This window comes from Ochotona princeps, chromosome 11, assembly GCF_030435755.1.
Source record: "Ochotona princeps isolate mOchPri1 chromosome 11, mOchPri1.hap1, whole genome shotgun sequence".
NCBI lineage: Eukaryota > Metazoa > Chordata > Mammalia > Lagomorpha > Ochotonidae > Ochotona > Ochotona princeps.
The window spans coordinates 15,606,903-15,620,181 of NC_080842.1; positions in this window are offsets into that span (position 1 = coordinate 15,606,903).

Below are 13,279 nucleotides of genomic sequence, written 5' to 3' on the forward strand. Positions count from 1 at the left end.
AATTAGCCATTTTGTGTTTCTGGAAACAACACTGGGTACGAGTATCTTGCCACAGATGTCAGCCTGATAGAGCCAGGGCCTCAGAGCGCCTCCAGATTGAAGTGTCAAGTCCCAGGAAATTAGGAAACAGAACAGGTTGAGTGAAAGACACTTTCCCTCAGTCAACATAACCCAAAATGAAAGGAAAAGTCTTTGTGAAGTACACGATGAGGAGTCAGAAAGAAGGGGGAAGACCAAGAGAAAGAGAAAGAGAAGTAAGAGAAACGGACATCTATAGGTGGAAAAAGACACGGTGATTATGTCAATCATCACAATACATAACACATATAAGAATTCCAGTTTTAATTAATTGGTAGGAGGGGCCAGTGACATGGCTCAACAGGTTAATCCTCTGCTCTGTGGCATTGGCATCCCATTTGGGCGCTGGTTAGTGTCCTGGATGCTCTGCTTCTGATCTAGATCTCTGTTTGAGGCCTGGGAAAACAGCAGAGGATGGCTCAAGTCTTTGGGCCCCTATACCCGATTGGGAGAGCCAGTTAAGTCCTTAGGATCAGCAAATATTTCATTAGTGACTGAAGAACCTTGCATTTCTTCCTAACCTATAATACAAACAAAAGTGAGAACTAAGTCAAGGAAAAAAGATTTGGAGTATGATCAGATCACATCAGCCTGCGTAAATTCACTGATTCATTTCATGTTCTTTAAGTGAGCACACCTGGGAGCCCGAGTTCGCTCCAGAGGCGGGGGGGCCTTTGAAAGGGTAGCCCAAAAGCTTAGAAGAACACTGAGGAGGCTAGGCGTGGAGTGACTTCTTGTAAACTCACCTGCCTTATGTTGGAGTGTCTAGGAGACCCAATGTCCTTTGTAGCTTGTGCTGAAACAAGAACCGAGTTGTTTTTCTCTTTTCCTATACTTGTGCCACGTTCCAGTCTGCCTTTTTTTGCTTTTATCATTAGACAACAGAATGTTTTATTTTAAAAAATTCAAAGCATGTTGTAGACTCAGAGGTATTTTTTTTGTAAATTTTGAGCTAACTATATGCAAAACTTATTACCATACTTTAATAAGAATTTTCAGAAAATTTACCTTAAAAATAGTTTGCAGGAGATAGTGGGTGGATTTTGGTTGCTGTTGCTGTTTATTTCAGCATGGTGTAATGTTTGACTTTCTAGTCTCTGTCTGATTTTATATCTTTGCAGAGAAACAGATCATCTTATGAGTTTTAGGCCAGCAAAGAAACAAATAATTTCTTTCTGGTAGAATAGATAACCCCAAAGATCACAGTTGTAATTGAATTTGACATTAACCATCTTTAAATCTAACTCAGGAATTTATTAAATCATTCATTCCTATGTCCTTTTACAAATGCCCTCTGGACCAGTTTAACATCTTACCACTCTCCTCAGTAATAACTAAATAAAATAAAAGCAAATAGAATCTTTTGTCTACGTTCATCTTACAGTTGTATGGGAGTCATAGTTTTTTTTAAGCCTCTGAAAACTATACTTTGATGGGATCATTGTGCTGTGCAAACAAAAGTTTGGCCATTACTTCACCTCGTTTCCTCCTCACCCCCTTCAACAATCTAAACTATGTAAAGATCTCCTAAAAATGTGCCACAAGTTGACTCTTTATTTCTTATCTATCACTATGTCATGCTGAGTCTGATGTCTAGAAAAGAGTAATAATTCCTAACTAGTCTAGTCACTTTGCTTTTATTATGTATTTGTGCTGCTATTTTACAGATACACAGAGGATAACAATGTTCGTGGTTATGATCACTGCAACATAATGCCGTAATTAACAGCCTGGCTGCTGGAGCTGCATCCAGCTTCCCTATTTATTAGCCACAGAATCTGGGACATAATGTTTTTAACCTCTCTGGCTCTCATTTATGTCATCAATAAAACAGGACTTGTAACTCACAGCATTAATGCAAACAGTAGGGTGATCATCATGTAAAATATCTAGAACAATAAGCTTCCAATAAAATGCAATAACACTGGCCATTATTATTATCATATGTTCTAAACAGCATTGTCTTGAAGCTAGTTGTTAAGTATCAGAAATTGTTCTACTTGCAATGGTTACCGTGGGAGAACTGTCACACCCAGAAAGGAGATGGTTCTTGTTAATGATGCCTGGAGGAGGAGCTTGTCCCATCACAGGCTTCAACCAGAAGCAGACCTCTGTCTGCTTCATGGGGTGGCTTTGAACCACTGCCAGAGCTTTCAGGAACATTGAAAACAAACTTGTAGCATTTATGAAGTGAAGCCCTTATCTGAGTTCCCAGGGCTGGACTGTCAGATGAAAATGAACTGTTCCATTGCCCTATTCCCGGAGCTAGTGCAGCCTGGCTCTCAAACCTTAGGTCTTGGTGAGGATTCTCAGGTTGTCTTGTCTTCTTTGTCGTTGGGATGACACAACAGCTTTTGTGAGCATTGCCATCCCATCATGTGGTGAACAATAGAGAGTTTGGCAAGATACTTTGCAAATGACTTTGAAAGTCCCTTGGTCATCAGGTGAATAATTTTTCTCCTTATGTATGCTTTTAAGATTTGTTTTTCTGATTAGTAATTAGATGAATTTATTTTAATTAATTTATTTATGTATTTGAAAGAGTTTGAGGGAGAGAGAGAGAGATATTTATTTGCTGGTTCACTCCCCAAATGTCCCCAAACGCCAGGGCTGGGCCAGGCAGAAGCTAGGAACCCAGAGTTTCATCCGGGTCTCTCAAGCAGGCGATAGGAGCTGAAGAACTTGGGACATCTTCCATTGCTTTCCCTCGTGTTAACAGGAATCTGAATCAGAAGTGGAGCAGCTGGGACCCAAACATGTGTTTATATGAGATACTAGCATCCTGGATGGTGGCTTAATTCACAGCACCATGATGGTGGCCCCCCAGACGAGTTGTAAGATGGCAACGGAGACTCTGAAAACTTGCACATTTTGCTAGGACTGTGAGGTGCAAGGCCGTCTATGTGAAATTCCTCTTTGTTATGTGAGGACAACATTGCTAGCAATGTGAATGTTCCTGCAAACCCAGTAAAACCAAGGCCAGAAGGAGAGCAGTTTAGGGCACTGTGAAGTCCGTTTTGTGATTGCTGCACATACACGTTGTGCTTTATCTAGTCAGTCCACACACACAGCATCCGTGACTTCCTCTGCAGCCAAATGCAGAAACAGGTTTTTTTTTTTCAACCTGTTTTGACTTTCAAGCAAAGTCTCATATAAGTTGGCTCCCATCACACCTGAGATGATTCATGCCAACAGCATTCATTTTGCACCGAAATAATTATGGACATTGAAAACTGTATTTTGTGTTCATTAAGGTGGCTCAGAGGTTTCAGCTGCCGCTTGCAGTATCATCATTCTGTATGAGTACCTGGTCTGGGTCCCACTGCTCACCCTCACTCCCACAGCCTTGAACCTGGGCATTGAGATGGTTTGGGTTTCCCCTGAGGAAACGGAAGAACATTCTTATGGGTACTCACTGCCTCGGAGGTAACAATAAAGGTATTTCTGGGAAGATTAAGAAGAGTTAGTTTTTATTATTTGAACTTGGGAACCATTAATCTAGATTCATGGTTCAGCTGAGGAAATGTAGAGCACCTGACTCATACCACAATGCTCCTATAAACAGTGAAGCCACCCAAACCCTTTAAAAATGGCCTCCCATGGCCTTGTTGAACCCTTTCAACAATGGCCTTCTGTCTGAGCAGTGTGGCGGGATCCTTTGTGTGATGGGTGCTTGTACTGCACCTATAATTACAGAACACATAATGATACCTCACATGGCTATTGCTTGCTTTCATCTTAGTGAATCACAAAGTATATTACCCATTATATCATTAATAATCACAGATAAATATGCCCATGAGAGCATCCCTCCTTTTCAATGTGTACCCCACAGAATGGACAGCATAAGGCTATTAGTCTGCAGACATACACACAATCTCGTTCACACTTGGAGAAGAATCAGATTTTCTCACAGCCAATCTGTGTTGCATAAAAGCCTTCTAACTGCATTGGACAGTCTACCCCTTCATCTGTTTCCATTTGGGAACGGGCCAAGCCCAACGGCAGTGATTTCATTCATTCATATATTCATTCATTCATGTGTTCGTCTGCTCACCAAACATTTGCCTCCATGCAGTCTGTCTCTATTATGTCCCAATGAGTACGATAGGCACTAGCTTTGGCAAATGCCCAGGCAGCAAGTTGGAGGAAGATGTTAAGGTAAAGAAGCTACGGGGCATGGAAAATATGAAGTTTGCTTCCTGGCACTCACTCTGGGGTGTGACAGAACTTTAAACACATGTGTACACATGCCCAAAACTTGGGACTCCTGTGTCTCTCCATTCAGTTAAACTAAAGCTATGGCATTCCCTCATCCTGCTTGACAGCCCAAAGCATCCAACAGTTTCCAGACAGGAACACGCAGCTGCTCTGTCACAGTGACCATTGTTGGCAGCCATGGTTGCTGTTCCCAAGGAGGAAGACGTGGACCACTGGTTCAGCAGGCACAGGTCGGCCCCTGTCCAACTTTCCTGTTATGTTTAGCCAACCCTGGCACCTCTAGTAGTCCCAGGCAAAGTCTTGTAAGGAGATGGGCTCTGTTCCTTGGTTGGGCAGAGAGTCTTAGTCTGTTTTCTGCTGGGAAAGCAGAATTCCACAGACTACATGATTTATGAAGAGTATGGGTTTATGCAGTTCATGAGCCATCACCCTGGGTAGTCTAGGACCATCTGCCCTGCTTCTGGTGAAGGCTTTCCTGCTGGGTCATGGTCTAGTGCAGAATGTCACTCACAGAGAGAAAGAACAACCTTGCTAACTTGGGTTTTTTGGACTCTTCCCATAAAATTATTCATGTAGCCTGGGGAGGAGGAGGACCCATCCCTTCACCTAATTCTAACCAGCTTCCAAGGGTACCAACTGCAAACACCATTAACACATGACTTAGGGGCATGAGTTTGAGAGGCAACCAACAGCAAGGCCATCACAAGGGCAACTCTGTAAGAACATAAGCAGTAAGTGGGTAGCTGCTCTTTAGTGTGACATGGGAGCTGGAAGACTTCTTGTACCCCAGAGGTGTCTTCCACCAACCTACAGTTATCTCAGGTCATTACCAAGGGCTCCAAGATCTCAGCCTCTCTTCCTCTGCTTTCTTGGTGACAGAGGACCAAAGATGGCCTGGAACTCCTTCCCCAAGGCCAACTTCCCTACCATGCCCAGGGGTCGCTCACTGCTCCGCTCAGCAAGGAACCCTCACGTTGTTTCAGGCTGTGTTGCTTTTACCTGATTGCTTCTTCAACTTCTCCAGTTGGTACAAGAAGTGGGGAGAGAATTATTCTTCCCGTGAGAAAAGTGTTACCATGGCAGAAGCATGACTCTGAGGCCCTAATGCTGGTACACACCCCTTTTTTTTTTGAAGACCTTGGGAATTTCATCTGCCCTGAGCCTCAGAAATCAAATGTAAAATGAGAAGAGAGTAACCTGGCTCCTGCCCTTCCATACTGCCACCCCAGCTGGGACACGGCCGCTGCAGCAACCTCAGGAGCACCTGTCCCTTACTGTCCCACAGAAGCCCCCACTTGGAAGGGCTTTGCCTGAGGACTGAGGCTCTACCATCTCGGTTCAAAAAAATCTCACTCACTTTGGCACAAAGGAACTCACCTGTTCCCTTCCCTGGATCTACCAGAGAGCATGCATCTTGGCCTCACCTCCTCTGGGCAGCCTTTCCAAAGCAGTCCCACTGCTGGCCAGTGTTTCTCTATGAACCTGTCAGCTCTTCAAGGAGCGGATGGCAGCCCAACTTCCCTCTGTCTCCTCTGCTGGTGAAGTATTGGGCACATAGGAGATGTTCTGTGACTGTTTCTGAAGTGAGTTTCAGTGTTTTGGATGCACATTACATTTCTACAAATGCTGGAGCAATTAGTAAATAGATTTGTTAATTAGCAAACATTAACAAACATATATTCCATCTGTATTAGGTGCTAGGTTCTGGGTAATACAGAACAACTCAAACAGGGTCCCTGACTTGGAATTTTTTTTAAGATTTATTTATTTTTATTGGAAAGTCAGATTTACAGAGAGGAGATGAGACACAGAGAAAGATCTTTCATTCACTGATTCACTCCCCAAAGGACTGTATTGGCTGGAGCTGCGCAGATCTGAAGCTAGGAGCCTCCACCAGGTCTCCCTTCGTGGGTGCAGGGTCCCAAGGCTTTGAGCCATCCTCTACTGCTCTCCCAGGCCATAAGCAGGGAGCTGGATGAGAAGTAGGAATACCAAGATTAGAACTGGTGGCTGTATGGGATCCCGGTGGGCATGCAAGGTGAGGACTTTAGCTACTAGGTTATTACACCTGGCCCTAACTTGGAACTTTCATAGAAATGTGGAGATCAGCAATTAGGAAGCAGCTACAAACTCACTCACAGACATAATATATAATTAATATGTAAAATATATATTCATATGATAGAAATACATTGTAATATAAATATACAATATGAATATATAATATACACATTATATATATGCACACATTATGCTGAATCCTTTCAAGGAAAAAGGCAAAGCAGAGTAAAATAAGAAGCCCGAAGCTGAGTAAGATCCACTAGAAGGGTTATAGTGCCCCGACAAGCTGGATTATTCCAGGAAAAGGAGCAATGAGCGATGAGACCCTGAGGTTGAAAGAACCTTAATTCCCTCATTTTAGGGACTGGAAGACAGCCAATGTAGGTAAAGTTTGGTGATCAAGTAGTAATTCAAGACATGAGGTTGGAGAGATAGGTCAGGCCCAGATACCACAAATTTTTGTGGGAATTAAGATATTGCAAATGCAAAGAGTAAAGTTTGAGGAGTAGCTAAGCATGAAAGTATCATAACTCAATTTGTCTTTTCAGAGTGATTCTTCATCTGGCTAGGAACAAAATGCCAGATGTGAATAACAAGTCATCGTAATAAAAGGATGGATGTAGGGAGGTGGAAGAGGAGGCTACTGCAGCAATACACAGAGAGATGAGGATGGCTTGGGCTGGGGGCCGGAAGAAGAGGAAGGATTTGTGAGGTGCTCTCGCAGAACTGCTTGTTTACTGTTGGTATGAGCAGGGGACTAAGGGAGAGGAAAATGCTGTAAATGAGATGAGGATTTCTTAGGTTTGAGGAATCAGATGAAGGAGCTGTTAGTTGAGATGATTACTGAGAAGTGACCTGAGGTTAGAACAGAGAATGGAGTTAAGAGTTCAGGGTTGTAGAGTGGAAAGACAGATTAGTGGCAGTTAAAAAGTTTCCATCACCTGCTACAACACTCCTTCTATACAGCACTGCTTCTCTTGGAACCAGGATAGGTATTGAAGCCAAAGGGCAGGGGAATGGAATGCTATCCCTAATTGTTGCAGCTAACCATCGACTTGGAATATTTTGTTCCTCTCTGGGTATCTAGACTTTTTTCAAAGAAGGGATGACCCAGGAAAGGTCCCTGATCTGGCAACTAGCACTGCCATATGTTTCTGCTGCTTGTTAAAAGAAACCAAACCAATGCAGTAAGCCATGGTCTGGAAGCAAACAGACCAAGAGAGAAATCATCACATCTAGTCCTCAGTAGGGTGCTGTGAGAGGGAAATAGCTTTTGCTTGCATTGGTCATGGTCATGACATCCTCTGGCTTCAGAAAAGACCAAGAGCTAAAGGCAGGTTTGATAATAAGACTGGGCAGTATCGTGAGGTTTTCTGGGCATTGTGGACCATATGGAAAAGTTTGGAGGGGAGGGTTTGGGTGCTTTACTCAGACTAGATAACAAGATGGGAATGAAAGTTGGGTCACTCATGGCTGGAGGGAGGTTGTGGTTGGATGTACAGCCATGATTAAATTAACAGGAATGTGAGGCAGGATGCCCCCAACATGATGGATGGCAAGGCAAGGTCAATGCTTTGGCCCCAAAACAACACTTAGTGGTATGGAACTTCCAGAACCTCTATTCCCTACGGGCAGTGATAGAGCTGGAATGTAGAACTATGGCCATGGGTCAGAGTGATTTCAAACTCTGGGCTAGCTTGTGGGGGCGAATATTTATTTTACCCATCTAGATTTGCAATCCTCATGTACAAGCACCAGGAAAGATACAGTGCTCTGGGATTTGCTGTGGGTGAATGTCCCATCTTTCATTTGTGTCACTTGGTAACCTTTCAACTAGGAAGTCACAACAGTGCCGTGGAGGAGAATCCTTGTCTCCACCCTGTCTCCACCAAGGCCATCTATCCCATGTTCTTGAGTCGTTGCTGGCAGGGAAGTGAGCCTATTGTCTGCTGTATGAATGTCAGAGGCCCTGTGGGAAACAGAGGAGGAATGACTTCTTCTTAAATAGTATTCTAGCATGTACTTCCCCAGAGATAATGCGGTTCCTCCAAGGCTCCTTTCTCTTCTTTTATTACTTCTAGCAGCCAAACATTATCTTGAGATTTGATGACCCAGATGAGAAATTTGCTTGCTCATTTCACATTTTATATTTTGATTGAACCACGTTCTTTCCTGGGTCTGTCGTGTGACTTGCTTTGTTCTTCTAATAGAACCATAATAGGCAGGCAAAAGGAGTTAAAGGCTAAAAAAGAGGACTCACTTCTGGTAGTTAGAAAATTGGGGCCAACTTTCTGGTATAATGGCTAAGTCTACACCCTGTGACACCAGCATTTCATGCAGGTGCTGGTTTGTGTCCTGGCTACTCCACTTCTGATCCAGCTCCCTGTTAATGACCTGGGAAAATCAGTGAAAAATGGTCCAGGTGTTTGGGTTCTACCTGTATTGGAGACCTGGAAGAAGCTCCTGGCTTAAGCTTGGTTCAGCTCTGACATTGTAACCATTTGGGAGGTGAACCAGTGGATGGATTATCTCTGTCTCTTCCTCTTTCTCTGCAACTCTGACTTTTGAAGGAAGGAAGGAAGGAAGGAAGGAAGGAAGGAAGGAAGAAAGGAAGGAAGGAAGGAAGGAAAGAAGGAAGAAGTGAAAGAAGGAAGGAAGGAAGAAACTGGAGAATGTGTTGGTGCTGTGGTATAGCCAGTTAATTTGCCATCTGTGGCACAGGCCTCTCATTTGGAGGAGACAGGTGGAATTCCAGGCTTTGGCATTGACCTTGCCCAGGACATTGCAGCCATGTGGGGAGTTAACTAGCAAATGAAAGATCTCTCTGCCTCTTTCAATCTCTCTGCAACCCTGCCTTTTGAATAAATAGATCTTAAAAAATAAAAAGAAAATTGGGCCTGGTGTGTTAGTCTAGTGACCAAAATCCTTGCCTTGTGTGTGCCTGGATCCTATATGGGTGCTGGTTTATGCCCCAGCTGCTCTACTTCCCATCTAGCTCCCTGTTTGTAGCCTGTGAAAGCAGTAGAGGACAGCCCAAAGTCTTGGGACCCTGTACCCAGATAGGAGACACAAAAGAAGTTCCTGGCTCCTGGCTTTGGATAAGCTCAGTTCCTGCTATTACAGCTCCTTGGGGAATAAACCAATGGACAGAAGATCTTGTGGTCTCTCCTCCTCTCTGTAAATCTGACTTTTCAATAAAAATAAATAAATCTTTAAAAGTTAAAAAAGAAAAGAAAATTAATTGCAATAATTGCCACTTACGATTGACATGACTTTTGTTTTTAATATTCTATTTTATTATTTGAAAAGCAGAGTTGTAGAGAGAGACAGAAATAGAGATAGATCTTCCATCTGCTGGTTCACTCCTCAATGGTCACAATAACTGGGGCTGGGTCAGGTTAAATTTAGGAGTCAGGAGCTTGGGTGGGACCCAAGCACTTGGACCATCTTCTACTGCTTTCTCAGGCTCATAGCAGGGAGCTGGATTGGAAGTAGAGCAACTCATATGGGATGACATAGGTCGTAGGTGGTGGCCTAACGCACTGTGCCATGATACCAGACCATGACATGTCCATTATCTATTAGGCAGTGGTATTAAAATGATAAGTCAGGTATACCTGCCTTCAAAAAGTTTGCAGTATATTAGGAAAATATTATGATGAATTTGTGGAAGCTTCATACAGTGGGAAGTACTGGTGGCTACTGGGACACACTTTTGAAACACTAACAGTAGTTGAAGTTCAAGGTGATAATATCTAAGCTGGAAATTTAATCTTTATTGGCCACATTTTCTTTACTAAATCATCAGCTGATGTCATCTATGTTGATTTCATATTTTCACTAGTGAAATGAGCTGCTGCAAATTTGGAAGTGCAGGTGTTTCTTGCATGTGCTTTCAGTTTTTTTTTTTTAGATTTATTCCCAGGAGTGGGATAGCTGGGTCCTACAGTACATCCATGTGTAAGGGTATCTAAATGTTGAATAGAAGAAAGCAAAGGAGGGAAAAGAATCTGCAGGGAGAGAGAACAGCATATGTGAAGGTTGGGAAAGTTAGGGTAAGGGAATGTTTTGTATTTCTAAAGTATAGAGGAGAGTAAAGGATATTGGAGAGAAAGATCAGGGATGATGATGAGGAATTGGGAGGGAAACTAATTCTGCAGATTCAACATGGTTATACAGTTACAACTTTCCTGACAGAGCTCAAGAGACCTGTGATAGGGAGGGCTGAGAGGTGCACCAGACAGAAGCAGATCATGCAGCACCATGGCAAAGTGGCTCATTGGTTTAGTTACTTGTCTGCAGTTATTTGTTGATTTTCTCCCAGTGTCAGCAGGGCTGTTGAGAGAATATTTTATGTTATGATGGACTATGTCAACCAGTGGATTCTTCAAAGACTTCATAGTGCTTGGAGTGGCAAGATTGGCAGTGATTCATAACTGGTGAACTATCCAAACCACTTGAGCAAGAACCTGGGAGCATGCCCTACATCCAGGAACTAGGGAGGGTGGGAAATTGGGTGGGCCTTCTCGCTAAATATCCCTCTTTAAACATGAAGGAAACAATATGGAAATAATAGTCTTACCCACTTTCCTATAGCCCTTGAACCTTTTTACCCTAATTAACTATGTAAAGATTGTCAAAAATATAATTAAAAAAAGAATATTTTATGTTCATCCAACTTGGCTCTCTCCATTTAAGCACTGAGTTTTAGGGAGTTTTCCTGCCTATGTGCCAGCAGTCAGGCTGTGACTGTTGCTTTTGAGAGTCCCAGTCACACCAACAGAACTCCAAGTGCCATACAGCCCTGCTTGCAATCAGATACGCATCTAGAGGGCAACTCTCAGAGCATGATGCCTGCAAATACCACGGGATCCTTCTGATACTAGCCCTCTCCTGAGCCTGACTACTACACTGTCCCCGCTGTCTCCTTATGATTTTTCCCAAGTGCTCCAAGGCTACAAGAAACATAGATCCCCAAAACTGTCCAAAAGCTCAGGAGGTACAGGTGATGGAAGGTTTATCACCATGCCTGCTCCTTCTTGGAACGCATTTGAAGAATCCCCTCTGCCCAACAGGACACAGGCTTTACCCAACAGGACATAGGCTCTTTTCATGGCCCAAAACCCCACGCTAACAGATGCATATTTGTTTATTTATTTATTTATAATTTTGAATTTTATGGTATTATTTCATAGCCTGGGATTCCCACCCCAAATTCCACATCCCCCGACTGATTTTCCCCATATTATTACAATAGTATAGTCCTTCATAAGGAGTCATGATTGCCTCAATCTCTTATTTAAATTTGACCTAACATTGCTGGTACAGACAATGTCAGACAGTCCAGCATCTCACTGTCTAGGTATGTCCAATAGTTTCATTGGGAGTTCTTCCTTGATTTGGAAGGAAGGATGCATGTTGTATTTCATCTTCACATCTGAATATAGTAGTCTTTTTTTTTTTTAAGATTTATTCATTTTATTACAGCCAGATATACACAGAGGAGGAGAGAGAGAGGAAGATCTTCCGTCCGATGTTTCACTCCCCAAGTGAGCCGCAACGGGCCGGTGCTGTGCCGATCTGAAGCCGGGAACCTGGAACCTCTTCTGGGTCTCCCATGTGGGTGCAGTGTCCCAATGCATTGGGCCGTCCTCAACTGCTTTCCCAGGCTACAGCAGGGAGCTGGATGGGAAGTGGAGCTACCGGGATTAGAACGGGCGCCCATATGGGATCCCGGGGCTTTCAAGGTGAGGACTTTAGCCACTAGGTCTCACCGCCGGGCCCAACATAGTAGTCTTTATTACTCCATCACTATACATTCCGTTAAATGAGAAGCCATGAAACAAGGTCAGCAACAGGTATGAAGTCAAAACAAAAAGAAAAAGAAAAAGAAGAAAAAAATACAGCACCATGGAATCGAGAAAAAGCACCACTGAATAATCAATGCACGGGTGACAAAAGAAAACACAAAAGCTTCTTGGATAAAATGATGCCATCGTGCGATCTATGAGCCAGTGATGAATTTGACAAGAGAAAAGAAAATATTTGGAAGAAATAAAAAAGAAATAAAAAACATCAAAACACATAGAATGCAGCAAAAACAGTATGGAAAGCGTTGTTGAACTTACATTTTGTATGATGGTTTCCTTGTATTAGAAAGAACATATGGCATTTGTCCTTTTGGGATTGACTTATTTCACTTATTCTCTAGTTGGGACCATATAGTTGCAAATGGTATAACTTCATTCTTTTTATTGGCTGAGTAATATTCCATGGAGTAGAAGTACCACAGTTTCTTTAACCACTCCTCTTTGGATGAGCATCTGGATCATTTGCATATCTTTGCTGCTGTAGATTGTGCTGCTATAAATATAGAATTACAGATCCCCTTCTCATATGCAGATTCCACTTCTTTTGGGAATATTCCTAGCAGCAGGATAGCTGGGTCATATGACAGATTTATTTGCAATTCTCTAAGCACTCTCCATACTGATTTCCATAGTGGTTGTACTAACCTGTACTCCCACCAGAAGTGAAGGAGGGTACATTTCTTCCCACTCCATGCCAGCAGGTGTTGTTAGTAGAGTTCTGAATGTAGTTCAATGTCACTGGAATTAGGTGGTATCTCAATGTGGTTTTCATTTGTATCTCCCTGATGGCTAGGGAGCCTGAGCATTTTTTCACATGTCTATTAACCATTTGAATCTGTTCTTTTGAAAATTCTCCTAAGATGTGTGGGGGCACCAATGCCATTCAGACCCTCGGATCAACAGGAGAGCAGACTTCACGAGACTCAGTAAATTAGGCTAAGGAAATAAAAGGCTGTCACTGTGTCACCATATCCTCAAGGGATGACTCTGGTTGCTTGAGAATAGACCATGGTAGGGGCTGGGAACAGGGATAGCACAGGCAGAAAGTA